Source organism: Callithrix jacchus, chromosome 5, assembly GCF_049354715.1.
Source record: "Callithrix jacchus isolate 240 chromosome 5, calJac240_pri, whole genome shotgun sequence".
Classification (NCBI taxonomy): domain Eukaryota; kingdom Metazoa; phylum Chordata; class Mammalia; order Primates; family Cebidae; genus Callithrix; species Callithrix jacchus.
In genome coordinates this window covers 25,286,228-25,303,051 of record NC_133506.1, presented here as the reverse complement: position 1 = coordinate 25,303,051, position 16,824 = coordinate 25,286,228, and the positions used below count along the sequence as shown (strand labels likewise).

At 40.6% G+C, this 16,824-nt stretch overlaps 1 long non-coding RNA gene across 3 annotated transcripts; it reads left to right on the top strand.

The window, feature by feature from the left end:
- The first annotated feature begins 32 nt into the window (after window positions 1-32).
- Window positions 33-14,990, top strand: LOC144582460 (uncharacterized). Of its 3 annotated transcripts, none has more exons than XR_013535134.1 (3): window positions 33-276; window positions 14,155-14,338; window positions 14,438-14,990. It is a non-coding gene; the product is annotated as an uncharacterized LOC144582460 (long non-coding RNA). The 3 variants fall into 3 exon arrangements; XR_013535133.1 differs by adding an exon at window positions 4,152-4,219 and having other exon boundaries at window positions 14,155-14,990; XR_013535132.1 differs by having other exon boundaries at window positions 14,155-14,990.
- The last annotated feature ends 1,834 nt before the right edge of the window (window positions 14,991-16,824 follow it).

The window sequence follows — 16,824 nt, the reverse complement described above, 5'->3', positions numbered from 1 at the left end:
ACCAGGCTCGCCCTTCGGCGCGTGGAAATGACGTTTCTGGGCGCGTCTGTTCGGCTTCTGGGGTTGGCCAGCGGTGTGCAGCTGGCGGACCGAGCTGTTTTTGGTGCTGGTTGGTGTTGCAGCATCTTCAGGTCTCCCTGGCTCCAGCCCCCCGCTTGGAAACTCCTGTTCCATATTCCTGAGCACTCGGCGAACATCATCTCGTATACCCTTTAGCTCCATTTAAAGCCCTGGAAAGGCCGAACAGTCTTCCCGAAGTCTCACATCCCGTACGAGGTAGACCCGATTCTGAGCCCACGCCCTCAACCCGAACACACCTTTTCCGGTGCCCTGAGACCTTTTTCTGCTTTTTGAAGTCCACGAAGTTGTGGGAAAACTCTCATCTCCTGGGAAACAGAGCGTCATTCTTAGGCCAGAGGTTGGCCTGCTGTCGGCTTGAATCTCTAGGTCTTTGTTCGGGATCCTGGTTGAGAACAGGTCTGCCCTAGTGCCATCTGGGACGCCCCCACTGGGGATCTTGAGGGGAAGGCCCACTTCACTCCTGAGAGGGCTTTTCCACCAGTGCACCCTCTCACTGCTCTTCACCTTCCTCAGATAGGCTTTCTGAAACTTCGTCATTCTCTGGGAAGATCAAGGAAATGACCACGCAGTCTGAAGGGCCAGGGAGCGATGAGAATTTCCTAAAATTATTTTTTAGCTTTCAGAAGATGAATCCATTCCTTTCTTGTGCCCCGAGGCTTTATTTATTGTGAATTCAGTTCAGTCCCGGCTCTGGAGACATGTTCAGTGTTACTTGGATTCATCCCTCAACATCATTCTCTGCCTCACCCATAACTCCGTCATTCACCAATAAATTAGTTGTTAATACACATAAAGGTTCAGAACAACAATGCAGGGGCACCCGTGTTCAAATGTTTGCTGTACAATAAAGACATAAATAGCTGACATCTCTTGGGCCTGGAAATGAAGACTTACCGCATAAGTGCTGCCTGAGGAATTAGGAAAGATGAGGAATTGGAGGAACACACACGAGTAGGAAAGAGTGTAAGAAGTGTGGTCAGAATCTCAAGAGTCTGAGCCATTGGGGCAGACTGTTGTGACTACAGTGAGAGAGATTTTCAATAGCGCATGGTCTTGCATCCAGCTGATTTGCATATAGACAAGGATGCCATCTAGATGTCCATGTGTGTCACACAGATATTTGGTGTGTCCAGCCTCCTGTTTCATCTTTGAAAGGCTTCTCAGCATTTGATAATTAGCAGTTTCCATCTAGAAATCTGGATTGCCTGCTTTCTAAAACACTCTTTGCTGCCATCTCCTCTTTTTCTCCTGGTACTTGCCACCAGGAGTGTGCCACTATCACACTCTATGCCATAACTCATCTGGAATACTTTTAGCTCCTCTGAATGCTTCCTGTCCTTCAAGACCAAATACCCAGCTCTCTTTCATGAAACCTTCCCTGATCACTATCCTGTAGTGACTTCTGAGACTCTTCTAACCCTGGCTGTACTTGGGGCTTTTTAGAATACAATGCCTGAATACCATCCCAAGAAATGAGTTTATGGTGGAGCCTGGGCATCATTATTCATAACAGAGCTGTTTTCCTCTTAAGAAGGGAAGGTATTATGTAATAATGTAGAAGAAAGATCTTGTTTTGGAAAATCAGAAGCTTAGTTATTGGTTAGTTGTTGCTATTTCTGAACCATATGCCTGGGTAGATCATTTAACCTAGTGCATCTCAAACATGCATACATGTCACCTGGGATCTTGTAAGCAGCAAATTCTGAATCAGCATGCCTGATGGAGCCCACGGATCATTATTTCTAATAAGCTTCCAGATGATGCTGGTACTGCTTGTCCTTAGACCATACTGGGTAACAAGGCTTTAACCCAATCAGGGGCCCAGATCCTTAAATTGAATATAAACAGCTAGATTAATCTCCAAATTCCTAATGCCCAGAAAAACCATGATTCTATACTTATGTTTTGTTTTAATGTGTTGTCTATTAATTTGAAGCACCTCAAGGTTAGGAATTGTTTTTTCATTTGTAAACCCCATAATAGCCAGACTAGGATCTAGACAAATGATGCTGGTTGGATAGTGAACAGGGTTAAGGTCTTGCAATCCAAGCTCCAGAATTATAGTCAAAAGCTGGATCTAGATATTTTACCTATCTTCCCCAAGGCAGCCCTCTTGCTCCCTTGTTTTCAACATGGGCACACGTGGCAACAGAGTGAGTAAAGCTGTGTTTGGCATAAGGGGTTTTCATGGTATTCAAGGTTGTGGCTGTGGATTTCATGTAAAAGGCATGAAGGCTGTGGAGTCCTGTTCAGAAAGACCTGTACTGGGAGGTGGTGCTGGGAAACTATAGCAACCTGATCTCACTGGGTGATAATGGCTTCTCTTACAACTTAAAATCTTACTCACTGAGCAGCTTAAATCCCTCAGGCAGAAAAGGCAGTGCATGGAGCAGCTGCCAGGTATAGCTGACTTTCGCCTTTTGAACTTGAAAACAAAGGTTATTCATGTTTTCCCAGGGAAGGTCAGGTTTGTTTGTTTGTTTTGGTATAGTTGAGAATGGGTAGATAGGGGTGTGTGTGTTTGTGTGCATTCGTGTGCACACTGCTCTTGAGAATTTGCCTGTGGTTCTCAGCAGTTTGACATTGGCGTGTCCAAATCATTTGTTGTTGTTTGGTATTAATCCACTTTGAGGTTTATTGAGATTCTGTAATCTGTTAACCAATATTTTTCATTAAATTTAGGGACTTTAACTGTCATATTTTAAATCTTTCTCAGTTTCTTCTCATTTTGGATAATTATTTCTCAATTTCCTCTCCTTTTGAGTCTCCACTTACACGTATGTTAGACCATTTGATATTGTTCCTGAAGCTCTGTCTGATTTTCTTCAGTATGTTTTTCTGTTTGCCAGATTGGTTTCTATTTACCTGTCTTCAGGTTCACTGAAACTTCCTTTTGCCATCTTCAATCTTTTAAGCCCATCTTGCAAACTTAAAATTTTTATTCATTAAATTTTTAGTTCTAGAATCCCCACTTGTTTCTTTTTAAAATAATTTCTACCCCCATTTGTTTCTTTTTGATGCATGTATTTTTCTTTAACATGTTTATACTGGTTTCTATAAAGTCTGTGCGCTGAAACCTCTGGACCATCTCAGAATCTATTTCTGTAACTTTTTCTTAATAGTGGGTCACACTTTCTGTTTCTCTGCATGCCTAGTAATTTTAAAGTTTTTTATGCTGGACATTTTTTTTGTGACTTGATTCTAAATTCTCTTATGTTCCTCTGAAAGTGCTTTTTATACCTGTAGGCAGTTTAATTACTGGATGAATGTACAGGCTTCATTTTATGCTTTGTTAGGATAGATCTTTGAAAGTTCAAAGTGTTTACCATGCTCCTCTGACTCGCAGGACTCAAACTCCAATTTCTTTGACCCATAGAGACATTTAAAAATTTTTATTTTAGTTCCAATTAGAGCATATGTAGAGAAGACCTTACTATAAAATGTCCTTATTTTATGGCATGACCTCTCTGGTTTCTGAGCTGTGTGACTGGGGTATTAATGAGGTTTGTTTATTCTGATTGAGAAAGAATGCCTACAATTGCCAGCCCTGCTAAACTTCTAGTGTTTCAATTCTTCTCTCAAGAAGCTGTTTTCTAGTAATCACTGCATATTTGCCCTGCACAAGCACAGCTGAACTTCAGCTGCGGTAGGCTTTCCCCACTTTGCACAGCTGCCTCCTTTCTGAGACCTACCCTACCAATGTCATCTGCTTCGCCATCCCCAAAGTCCTTTCTGCCTCCTCACCTCACTGAGACCAGTATGCTCTGCCCCCACCATCCTGTATCATGGTCAGGAAATTCTCCACCAGCAGTTAGCCAGGGCAAATGTAGAACTCATTTTCTGAATTTCCCATCTCTTAGGGACACAATTTTGTGCAACTTGTAGTCCAATGCCTGAAAATAGTTGCTTTGTACTTTCTTTCTTTCTTTTTTTAAAGATGGGGTTTCACCATTATGGCCAGGCTGGTCTTGAACTCCTGACCTCAGGTGATCCACCCACCTTGGCCTCCCAAAGTGCTAGGATTACCGGTTTGAGCCACAGCACCCAGCCCTGCTTTGTACTTTCTCCAGGGTTATGATTATGTATAATGAGAATGATCATCTGATACCAGTTATTCCATCATGGCCAGCAGAAGAAGGTAATTGGGTAACTTTTGTAAATCCCAAAATTTATATTTATTTTTCTGACTATCCTAGATTTAGGACAAATCTTCATGTAGGAGCTAATTTGTTATAATCAGTAAGACCATAGTTACGTAAGGAACTTTAACTGATTTTGGGGTTTCTTGTCCTTTCTCTGAAATACTTGTGAGGTACCTTTTATTAGAATATCTGACAAAAAAATCATCAGCTGCAAGTTTAATAAGTTTCATCCATTTAAAAAGACAATTTATGTTTCTATTCAACTCAGTAATATACCTCAAAGGTTAATGATGTTCAATAACCAGTTTTGAAGTAAAATACAATTAATGGGCTGAAAAATTTTAAGGTATGTGATTGGTATTACTATTCTTGGAAATACGACTTGAATATTTAAACTACAAGGTCTTTTATGTTTTCTGTAAAGCCTTGAAAAGACATATAGTTGCTCTGATGATTATAGGACATACTAATTATACTTATTATATTCAATTAGCTAATCAGTGTCCTTGTGCTGGTTGAATTAATTACAGTTTTAAATTGTAACTGCAGGCATATTTTGTTACTTCAGCTCCCTGACTTCTGAGAAATACACTTAAAGAATGTACTTACTCTGGTTGTACCCTTTCTAGCTTGAGGTATTTATGCCAAGGTATAATCACCACACAATGTCAGTTTGAAAAGAAGAAGGAGTCTGCCCCTGAGAAATAGTTTTATGTCAATATTTGATTTAGTGTATCTGCACTCCCTAGTGAGATCTCAAATGACTTAATTCTTCCTCATCAGTCTGCCTGTTGAAGTGCAGACTTCTCAGGAGTAGTTGGAGATACTGGTTTTTATTGTTTTATGTGCAGGTTTCTCCCCTGGTTTTGAGCGCCTGAATTTAGTAGGATACACTTGAAGCCTGTCCCATTCAACCGAAAAAAACGGGGCTGAAACAGGGAGCCAGGTGATCTGACTTGACAGGTCCCACCCACCTCCCCAGAGACCAGCAATCTGAAACACTCTGGATTGAGAGTTTCACAGCAAGTGCAGCTGGACCCGGGCCAGTGCAGCTCGGTGGGGGAAGGGCATCAGCCATTTCCAAAGCAGTCTGCCACTACTGAGGCAGTCCGCCATTACTGAGGCAGTCTGCCAATACCGAGGCAGTCTGCCATTACTCAGGGAGACCACATTACTGAGGCAGTTCTAACTGCACCTCTGTAAACAAAACAGCAAGAAGTTCACACAGCAGCTGGGCAGAGCCCACAGCAGCTCACTAATGCCTCAGCTGGCAGACTGTGACTAGACTACCTCCTTGCTGGGCAGGGCATCCCTGAAAAAAGGCAGTTATGAGTTCCACTGTGGCAGACTTAAATGTACCTGCCCAGAAGCTCTGAATGGAACAATGGAGCTCCCAGCTCAACACTTGAGCTCCTATAAGGGACAGACTGTCTCTTTGAGCAGCTCCCTGATTCCTGTATATCAAAAGACACACCTCATAAAGGAGAGCTCAGGCTGACATCTGGTGGGTACTCTTCTGGGACAAAGATAACAGAAGAAGAACTGGCAGCAACCCTTACTGTTCTGCAGCCACCACAGGTGATCCCCAGGCAAGCAGGGTCTGGAGTGGACTTCCAGCAGTCCAACAGCAAAGGGGCCTGACTGTTAGAGGAAAACTAAAAAACAGAAAGAAGTAACTTCAACATCAACAAAAAGGATGTCCACTCAGAGATCCCTTCTGCAAGTCACCAACTACAAAGACCACAGGTAGATAAATCTACAAAGATGGGGGGAAAAAAACAGCACAAAAAGGATGAAAACACCAAAAACCAGAATGCATCTTCTCCTCCAGGTGATCACAACTCCTTATCAGCAAGGGAACAAAGCTGGATGGAAAATGAGTCTGATCAATTGACAAAAACAGGCTTCAGAAGGTCAGTAATAACAAACTTCTATGAACTAAAAGAACTGTTCTAACCCAATGTTCTAACCCAATGCAAAGAAACTAAGAATCTCGAAAAAAGATTAGATGAAATGCTAACGAGAATAAACAGCTTAGAAAAGAATATAAATTACTTGATGGAGCTGAAAACAACACAAGAACTTTGTGAAGCATACACAAGTTTCAATAGCTGAATTGACCAAGCAGAAGAAAGGATATCAGAGATTGAAGATCAACTCAGTGAAATAAAACAAGAAAGCAAAATTAGAGAAAAAAGAGTGAAAAGAAATGAACAAAGCCTCCAAGAAATATGGGATTATGTGAAAAGACCTAATCTACATTTGATAGGTGCACCTGAATGTGATGGAGAGAATGAATCCAAGCTGGAAAACACTCTTCAGGATATGATCCAGGAGAACTTCCCCAACCTAGCAAGGCAGGCCAATATTCAAGTCCAGGAAATACTGAGAACACCACAAAGATATTCCTCAAGAAGAGCAACCCCAAGGCACATAATTGTCAGATTCAGCAGGGTTGTAATGAAGGAAAAAATGCTAAGGGCAGCCAGACAGGAAGTTCGGGTTACTCACAAAGGGAAGCCCATCAGACTCACAGCAGGTCTTTCAGCAGAAATCCTCCAAGCCAGAAGAGAGTGGGGGCCAATATTCAATATCCTTAAAGAAAAGAACTTTCAACCTAGAATCTCATATCCAGCCAAACTAAGCTTCATAAACAAAGGAGAAATAAAATCCTTTACAAGCAAGCAATTGCTGAGAGATTTCATCACCACCAGGCCTGCCTTAAAAGAGGTCCTGAAAGAAGCACTAAACATAGAAAGGAACAACCAGTACCAGCCACCCCAAAACTGTACCACATGGTAAAGAGCATCGACACAATGAAGAAACTGCATCAACTAATGGGCAAAACAACCAGCTAGAATCAAAATGGCAAGATCAAATATTAACCTTAAATGTAAACAGGCTAAATGTCAATCAAAAGACACAGACTGTCAAATTGGATAAAAGGTCAAAATCCATTGGTGTGCTGTATTCAGGAAACCCATCTCACATGCAAAGACATACATAGGCTCAAAATAAAAGGATGGGAAGATTTACCAAGCTAATAGCAACAAAAAGCAGGGGTTGCAATTCTAGTCTCTGATAAAACAGACTTTAAGCCAACAAAGATCAAAAGAGATAAAGAAGGGCATTACATAATGGTAAAAGGATCAATGCAACAAGAAGAGCTAATGATCCTAAATATATATGCACCCAATACGGGAACACCCAGATACATAAAGCAAGTTCTTATTGACCCACAAAGAGACTTAGACTCCCACACAATAGTGGGAGACTTTAACACTCCACTGTCAATATTAGACAGATCAACAAGACAGAAAATTAACAAGGATAGCCAGAACTTGAACTCAGATCTGGAACAGGCAAACCTGATAGACATCTACAGAACTCTCCACCCCAAATCCACAGAATAAACATTCTTCTGAGCACCATGTCACACATACTCTAAAATTGACCACATAATTGGAAGTAAATCACTCCTCAGCAAATGCAAAAGAATGGAAATCATAACAGTCTCTCAGACTACAGTGCAATCAAATTAGAACTCAGGATTAAGAAACTCACTGAAAACTGCACAACTACATGGAAACTGAACAACCTGCCTCTGAATGACTACTGGGTGAATAATGAAATTAAGGCAGAAATAAAGATGTTCTTTGATACCAATGAGAACAAAGACATAACATACCAGAATCTCTGGGACACATTTAAAGAATTGTATAGAGGGAAATTTATTGCACTAAATGCCCACAAGAGAAAGCAGGAAAGATCTAAAATCAACACCCTAACATCACAATTAAAAGAACTAGAGAAGCAAGAGCAAACAAATCTAAATGCTAGTAGGAGACAAGAGATAATTAAGATCAGAGCAGAACTGAAGGAGATAGAGACACAAAAAAACCTTCAAAATATCAATTAATCCAAGAGTTGGTTTTTTGAAAACATCAATAAAATAGACCACTAGCCAGACTAATAAAGAAGAAAAGAGAGAAGAATCAAATAGACACAATAAAGAATGATAAAGGGGATATTACCACAGATCTCACAGAAATACCAACTACCATCAGAGAATAAACACCTCTATACAAATAAACTAGAAAATCTAGAATAAATGGATAAATTCCTGGACACATACACCCTCCCAAGACTAAACCAGGAAGAAATCAAATCCCTGAAGACACCAATAACAAGTTCTGAAATTATGGCAGTAATTAATAGCCTACCAACCAAAAAAAGTCAAGGGCCAGATGGATTCACAGCTGAATTCTGCCAGAGGTACAAAGAGGAACTGGTACCATTCCTTCTGAAATTATTCCAAACAATAGAAAAAGAGGGACTCCTTCCTAATTCATTTTATAAGGTCAGCATCATCATGATACCAAAACCTGACAGAGACACAACGAAAGAAAATTTCAGGCCAATATCCCTGATGAACATCAATGGGAAAATCCTCAATAAAATATTGGCTAACTGAATTCAGCAGCACATCAAAAGCTTATCCACCACAATCCAGTTAGCTTCATCTCTGGGATTCAATGATGGGTCAACATACACAAATTAATAAACATAATCCATTGCATAAACAGAACCAATGACAAAAAACCCACATGATTTTCTCAATAGATGCAGAAAAGGCCTTCGACAAAATTCAACAGCTTTCATGCTAGAAACTCTCAATAAACTAAGTATTATGGAACGTATCTCAAAATAATAAAAAGTATTTATGACAAACCCACAGCCAATATCATACCAAATGGCAAAAACTGGAAGCATTCTCTTTGAAATCTGGCACTAGACAAGGATACCCTCTCTCACCATGCCTATTCAACATAGTATTGGAACTTTAGACCAGGGCAATCAGGCAAGAGAAAGAAATAAAGGGTATTTCGTTAGGAAAAGAAGAAGTCACATTGTCTCTGTTTGCAGATGACATGATGGTATATTTATAGAAGACCCCATCATCTCAGCCCAAAATCTCCTGAAACTGATAAGCAAATTCAGCAAAGTCTCAGGATACAAAATCAATGTGCAAATATCACAAGTGTTCCTATACACTAATAATAGACAGCCAAATCATGAGTGAACTCCCAATTGCTTTGTAGCAATTCACAATTGCTACAGAGAGAATACAATACCTAGGAATACAACTTACAAAGGATGTGAAGGACCTCTTCAAGGAGAACTACAAACCACTCCTCAAGGAAATAAGAGAGGACACAAACAGATGGAAAAACATTCCATGTTCATGGTTAGGAAGAGTTAATATTGTGAAAATGGCCATGCTGCCCGAAGTAATTTACAGAATCAATGTTATCACCATCAAGCTACCATTGACTTTCTTTATGGAATTAAAAACCCTACTTTAAAATTCATATGGAACCAAAAAGGAGCCTGAATAGCCAAGAAAATCCTAAGGAAGAAAAAAAAAAAAAAAAAGCTGGAGGTATCATGCTACCTGACTTCCAACTATACAACAAGGCTACAGTAACCAAAATAGCATGGTACTGGTACCAAAACAGATATATAGACCAATGGAACAGAACAGAGGCCTCAGAAATAACCCACACACCTACAACCATCTGATCTTTGACAAACCTGACAAAAACAAGCAATGGGGAAAAGATTCCCTATTTAATAAATGGTGTTGGGAAAACTGGCTAGCCATATGCAGAAAGCTGAAACTGGATCCCTTCCTTACTCCTTATTCAAAAATTAACTCAAGATGGATTAAAGACTTAAACATAAGACCTAATACCATAAAAACCCTAGAAGAAAACCTAGGCAATACCATTCAGGGCATAGGCATGGGCAAAGACTTCATGGCTAAATTACCAAAAGCAATGGCAACAAAAGGCAAAATAGACAAATGGGATCTAATTAAACTAAAGAGCTTCTGCACAGCAAAAGAAACTATCATCAGAGTGAACAGGCAACCTACAGAATGGGAGAAAATTTTTGCAATCTATTCATCTGACGAAGGGCTACCATCCAGATTCTACAAAGAACTTAAAACAAATTTACCAGAAAAAAACAGACCTCATCAAAAAGTGGGTGAAGAATATGAACTGGCACTTCTCAAAAGAAGACATTTATGCAGCCAACAAACATATTTAAAAAGCTCATCATCACTGGTCATTAGAGAAATGCAAATCAAAACCGCAATGAGATGCCATCTCATACCAGTTAGAATGGCCATCATTAAAAAATCAGGAAACAACAGATGCTGGAGAGGATGTGGAGAAATAGGAACACTTTTACACTGTTAGTGGTAGTGTAAATTAGTTCAACCATTGTGGAAGACAGTGTGGCAATTCATCAAGGATCTAGAACTAGAAATACCATTTAACCTAGCAATCCCATTACTGGATATATACCCAAAGGATTATAAATCATTCTATTATAAAGACACATGCACTCATACTTTATTGTGGCACTGTTTACAATAGCAAAGACTTGGAACCAACCCAAATGCCCATCAATGATAGACTGGATAAAGAAAATACGGCACATATACACCATGGAAGGCAACCATAAAAAGGGATGATGTGTTCATGAACACATGTGGTTCATGTGGGGGCCTAGGGCATGGATAGCATTAGGAGAAATACCTAATGCAGATGACAAGTCTATGGGTGAAGCAAACCACCATGACATGTGTATAACCATGTGACAAACCTGCAAGTTCTGCACATGTGCCCCAGAACTTAAACTATAATAATTTTAAAAATGCCCTTTTACAAAGCAGAACTTTGAACATTGAATACATTGGAGTAACATATTTAAAGATAATAAATAATTATCTCTATCTTAATCATTTTCATTCCAACATATGATGACAATTTTCTGATATAAAAGTTGAGAGAATCATGCAGTGAATATCCAGATGCCCACCATAGTTATATTTTACTATATATCTTTTGTTACGCGTTCTGTCATCCCTTCATCCATCAGTTTATCCACTTTTTTGGGGGATGCATTTCAAATTTGCAGATATCAGTTCACCCCTAAATGGTTCAGCATACTGGAGTTCAATATTTGTTTATAGTTATTTTTTAAAAATAAAACTTATAAAACAAAATGCACAGATTGTAAATGTATTATTTGATGAATCTTGACAAATGCAGACACCCATGAAACCCAAACCCTTCTTGAGAAGAGAACATCTCTGCCATTCTGGAATCTTTCCTCATGCCCCTTCCCAGTCAAACTCAATTCTGTTGTCTCAAAGGCAGTCACCGAATTAGTGATTCCTTTTCTAGAATGTCACATAAATGAAATTAGCTTTTTTTTCTTTTAGAAGCCTGTGGTCTTAGCAAAGAGTTGCAAACATTCAACACATCCTTACTAGGCTCCAGATGTCTATCTGTAAGAATTTGTTAATAGGATATGTTTGCTTCGGTGGAGTAGCAAGAAAGCTTGAAGGGCACACCCTTCATACCAAAGCACCCACATCAACTCATTAGATCAAAGAGCATCGATCCCATCTAAGAGCAGAGGGAGCCCCTCCAGGCTGGAAGGTTAATGGGTTATAGCAGTTGGCCCCAGCCTAAGGATCTTTGGCTTCCAAATATCCTCAGAATTACCTTTGAACTCCACTATTAATTTTAGTATTTCAAAATATCAAATTGGAATGATACATTAATCTTCCATAGGGCTGCACAGACTAACAAAAATACTTTTTTTCTTTCTACTTTTGATTGTTAGTATATAATTATAATAGCGAACACTTCCGGCATGTTTATAATGTATCAATCACTGTTTTAAGTATTTTACATTTTTAATTTCATTTGATAATATCAGTATCGTAACAACTCATACGTGGTCATTGTTTCTGTACTTTTTAAAATGAGAAAATTCATTTTTACTCTAAAAGTGCAATTTGCTTGTTGGATTAAAAATCTTCAAGCAACTATGAAGCCTGTGGTGAAAACTAATGAAAGGAATGGCTGGACTAAACAGAGGCAAGTCTCTCTTTGATTCTTAAGGAAATCTGTGCTTGTGGAATCTTCGTTAACATGTATTGAAAATGTGAATAGTGACATTACAGGAAGTTGGTGGTATAAATCATAAGAAATAGGCACCATAGACTTATGATTAATTGTTCTTGATTTTTACAAAGGCATAAGAGACTGGAGTTACGAGTTCGGTTTCCTCTTGTTACTGAGGGGCCTGGGCCAGGGAGCCTGGTTTCCTCCTCTTTCGAGATTTAACCAATTGTGTGACTGTGGATACAGCATTTGACCTCTTTGGGCGTCAGTTTCCCATGTGTAATGTGTGGTTTGAACTAGTCGTTTCTAAAACCCTTTCCAGGAATAAAAGTCTGTGGTTCTCTGACGTTTGCTCCAAGATGCTCATCCGCTGAAAGCCTTGCCCTGGCTTCACGTGGCTTCAGCCCTTTGAACAGAAGAGGGCGCCCTAAACATGGTGATTCCTTCCTTTCCCTGCAGGCCATTTTGGCAATTCTGGTAGAGGACCGGTGCAAGTGTTCTCAACAGTCAGCATTCAGTTGTCCAGAGGCCAACATTTCCCCGGGATAATGGGTAGCTAAAACCTCAGAAGAAGCCACTGACTTTGCATCTTTCCAAATCTTGTGAGGTTGAAACTTTTAATTATATTTTAACTATGAATATAATTGAAGAAGATGAAAAAAAGGCACTATTATAATTCCATAGTCAGTTACTGCTCAAAAATAAAATGCGGATAAGTAATATAGCCATTCTCATTCTTTCCTATTGACTGGAGGGGGTGGGGTATGGGCGTGTCACATATTGTCTTAGGGCTCTCAGGACATGGCTTCATTCATTCATTCCATATTTTCCGAGAGTCTACAGGGTGCCAACGACTGTTTGTTTATAGCATCAACCAAAGCCCTTGTCCCCATTGAAGCTCATATTCTATGAGCATTTTCGAAATGATGGGCTGAAATAGATCCTCTAGCCTCTAAATGCATGCATAGAGCCATATTTGAGATAACCAAGGATGTGGAGCTTCCAAACACCAAATAATTTCCAAATGACACTGCCTAGGGGCAGAGCATCTGCTTATCTGTTCAGGAGTTTTGCCACTAGCAAAATGGAGTAACTGGGAAAATGACTGTTGAACAAGTTAAATGCACAGATACAACATTCTCTCTCTCTCTTTTTTTTTTTTTTTTTTTTTTTTCTGAAACAGAGTCTAGCTCTGTCTCCCAGGCTGGAATGCAGTGGCGCCATCTTGGCCCACTGCAACCTTTGCCTCCTGGGTTCAAGCGATTCTCCTGCCTCCACCTCCCTAGCAGCTGGGACTATAGGTTTGCGCCACCATGCCCGGCTAATTTTTGTATCTTTAGTAGAGACGGTGTTTCGCCATGTTGACCAGGCTAGTCTCAAACTCCTGACTTCAGGTGATTTGCCCACCTCGGCTTCCCAAAGTGCTGGGATTACAGGCATGAGCCACCATTCCCAGCCCAACAGTCTTGAAAGAAGGACAAGAAAGCTATCCGCATTTGTCCACATTGCTCAGTCTCAAGGTAGTAAAGGGAGAGGAAGGCTATTAGCATTCAGGCAAACACAGCAGCTCAAGTGCCTACTATGGGCATCAGCACAGGCTGTAGAGTGAGGCTGCCCAAGTTTCAGTGCAAGCTCTGACTCTCATCCTCTGGCTGAACTGGGGGAACTTTCTCAACCTGCATGAGGTACTGTGGGTCATGTGGGGATTCAACGGGTCGACATAGTTAAGCCATCAAAACAGTGGCCTGGCACACAGTAATTGCTCAGTAAATTTTCACCATACTCATAAATGTGATTATCAGTATACCCTTAAACTGGTCCAGTTCCTGATTTCTTTTCATCCTGACTAAATTCTTTCAAATCCTAGGTTAAAAGGCTAAATAAATTTGCTTAGCCGGAACAAGAGCAAGCTTTATTAAGCATCTTCTATTTTACTCTTCTAGGAACAAGGATTTGGCAATAAACGAGATAGAGCCTCTGTCTTCTCAGGAGCTTTCACCTGACAAGAAATACATTAAAAGGGAAACAAGTTAGGTGTAATGGATTTGAGTCGTATTTCCCTCTTGGAATGAATTATAACCACATTAAAATCTTACTTGTATTGTTCTTGATGTCACATATTTTCAGGTAAGAGAAAATCTTCCACTTAAGGAATTGATGTATGAATCCTCGCAAGGAATTGAGTAAGTGAAGATGACTTCTGTCTTTCTTTTCCGGTTCCACAAGATGCGAGCAGAAACTGGAGATGCTACACGTTCTCTTTTGGTAGAATAACGTTGCCCTTGACTACAACAAGATGTTAAGCCTGATTCTTGTATCTTGAATTGTGTCTGTTCACTATTCAAACTGGCTAAAGACTGAATTCCAGGCTGATGTTCATAGCGTGGTTCCAGCAGCTGGAAAACGGATTGTGTTTCCTTTCAGCCTTCTAATTCCCGGGTGAAGTGAATATACAGTCAGGTACCGAATAATGAGATTTCCTGACTGCGTATATGACAGCGGCCCCATAAGATTACAAACACCACACTTTCACTCTACCTTTTCTATGTTTAGGTATGTTTAGAAACATGAATGCTATGTTTAGACACACAACTACTTAACCTTGTGTTACAGTTGCCTGCAGTAATCAGTATAGTAATATGCTGTCCAGGTTTGCAGCCCAGAAGCAATGGGCTCCACCACACAGCCTAGGTGTGTAGTAGGCTATGCCATCCTGGTTTGTGTAAGTCACTCTATGATGTTTGCACAATAAAGTTGCCTAACGATGCATTTCTCAGAACGTTTCCCAGTCGTTAAGCAACACATGACTGTATGTTACTGCTGTTATGTTTCACACCAGCCAACGATCTTCGGCAGGAAGGGATAGTGTCTAGTAGCCCAGACAATATCTTTATGCAAATTAGAAAAAGATGCCCCCTTCTGTCATCTACCTGAAGTTTTTTATAATAAATATTCATTTCTACAGGGTCTAAGATACAAATTGCAGAGTCCAGTTTTGTTCAGCGCACACCCTGCTCAACCATATCAACCAGCTCTCCTTAATAGGTCTAATGAAGTCCTTTGAAAAGAGAAGCAGAACAACTTATATTATAACTTTATTTTGTAATTGCCTTCTTCTTACCCTTTCGCCTTTTGACCAGTGTGACAAAACACATTCTTTTCACCTCCAGGCAGACAAAAAGATGCATGCCAGTGATTAGTAAGTCTATGCCAGTACTAGGAATTGAGCATCCTTGGGAGGGGGAGGAGACAGTCATTTAATATCTACATGACCACGATAAACAAGCAAGGAAATAAAATTGCAACTCCCTCCAACACCCAAAGAACCCCCGAAAACAAAACCAAAAACTATCTCAGTCTGACCTGGCACTGGGCCATCGTTTTCAGCTGCCAGATTAGCTTTCCTGCTTTTATCCATCGGTAGAACGAGTATTGCTCCACTGTTTTGCAAGTACAATGGCTCTGTGATCTCTTGAATCAAAACTGAACTTCGTCTTTGTGTGTGAGAAAATACAAGATCTATCCCATATCAGTTTTCTAGCTTCAAATCCATTTTTCAGTGCCAGGCAGATGTCTCTGATCATTAGGCATCTTAAGCTCAGCATGCTTCAAACTCACCTCTTCCTCCTCCTCTAGTCCCCACATCTCCATTGACTTCCTGACTCATCTCTCAGTTTCACAAAAGATTAAGTACCTACTTGGAGTCGTTCCCAGCAGCTCCCTTTCCCTCACCTAACATCAGATCACTTTCCACCACCTGCTGCACGCTTTGCACGTGGACATCGGTTGGGATCTCTCTGTTCCCGTTGCCTCAGCATTGGATGAAGCCTTGGGCCCTTGTCCTTTCTCTCTGGGACTGATGATGTGGCTTTTCAGCTAGTGTTTTAGCCATTCCCAAGTCTCCTCACCTCTTTCCAATTTTCTGCTCCCCTGTGATCCGAACAGAACGGGTACCATTTACCTGCACTGCTTGTAAAGCTCTGGCAGCTGCCTGCTGCCTTCAGGATCAAATCTCCACTCTGTTCCATTCTACCCCAACCTGCCACTAGCTTTAACCACTATTCACTGCCTCCTGTCTACTTCTCCTTCCTATCCCTTGGTATTCCCTGCCGCTTTTCACTGCTTAGAAAAAAAATGTTTTTGACACGGGCTCTCTCTGTCAGCCAGCATGGAGTATACTAGCTCAGTTTTGGCTCACTGCAGTCTCAACCTCCTGAATTCAAGCAATCCTCCCACCTCAGCCTCCCAGAGTGCAGAGATTACAGATGTGAGTCACTATGCCAGGCCCCTCTGGCAGCTGTCATTTATCCTTCAGATCCAGCACAAGTGCCACTTCTTCTCTGAAGTTTTCCCACCCCACCTCTCTTCCTTTGATTTTCCTAACACATTTTATAAACTTCTGTCTTGATATTTTTATCACGATGTGCTGCAACGTTTCCCCTCCCAAGGGAGGTGTGCAATCTCGCTTCTTTCCCTAAGGCTCTCAGAGCTGACTTAGCAAGGACTCTACTCCAGGGTTGATTGAAACCTTGAAATGGAAGGATAAGGACGATGAGATGGGCAGGTGGTTCAATGGGCTGTTGAGTGAATCTTGATGAGCTTCAGGGATGCAA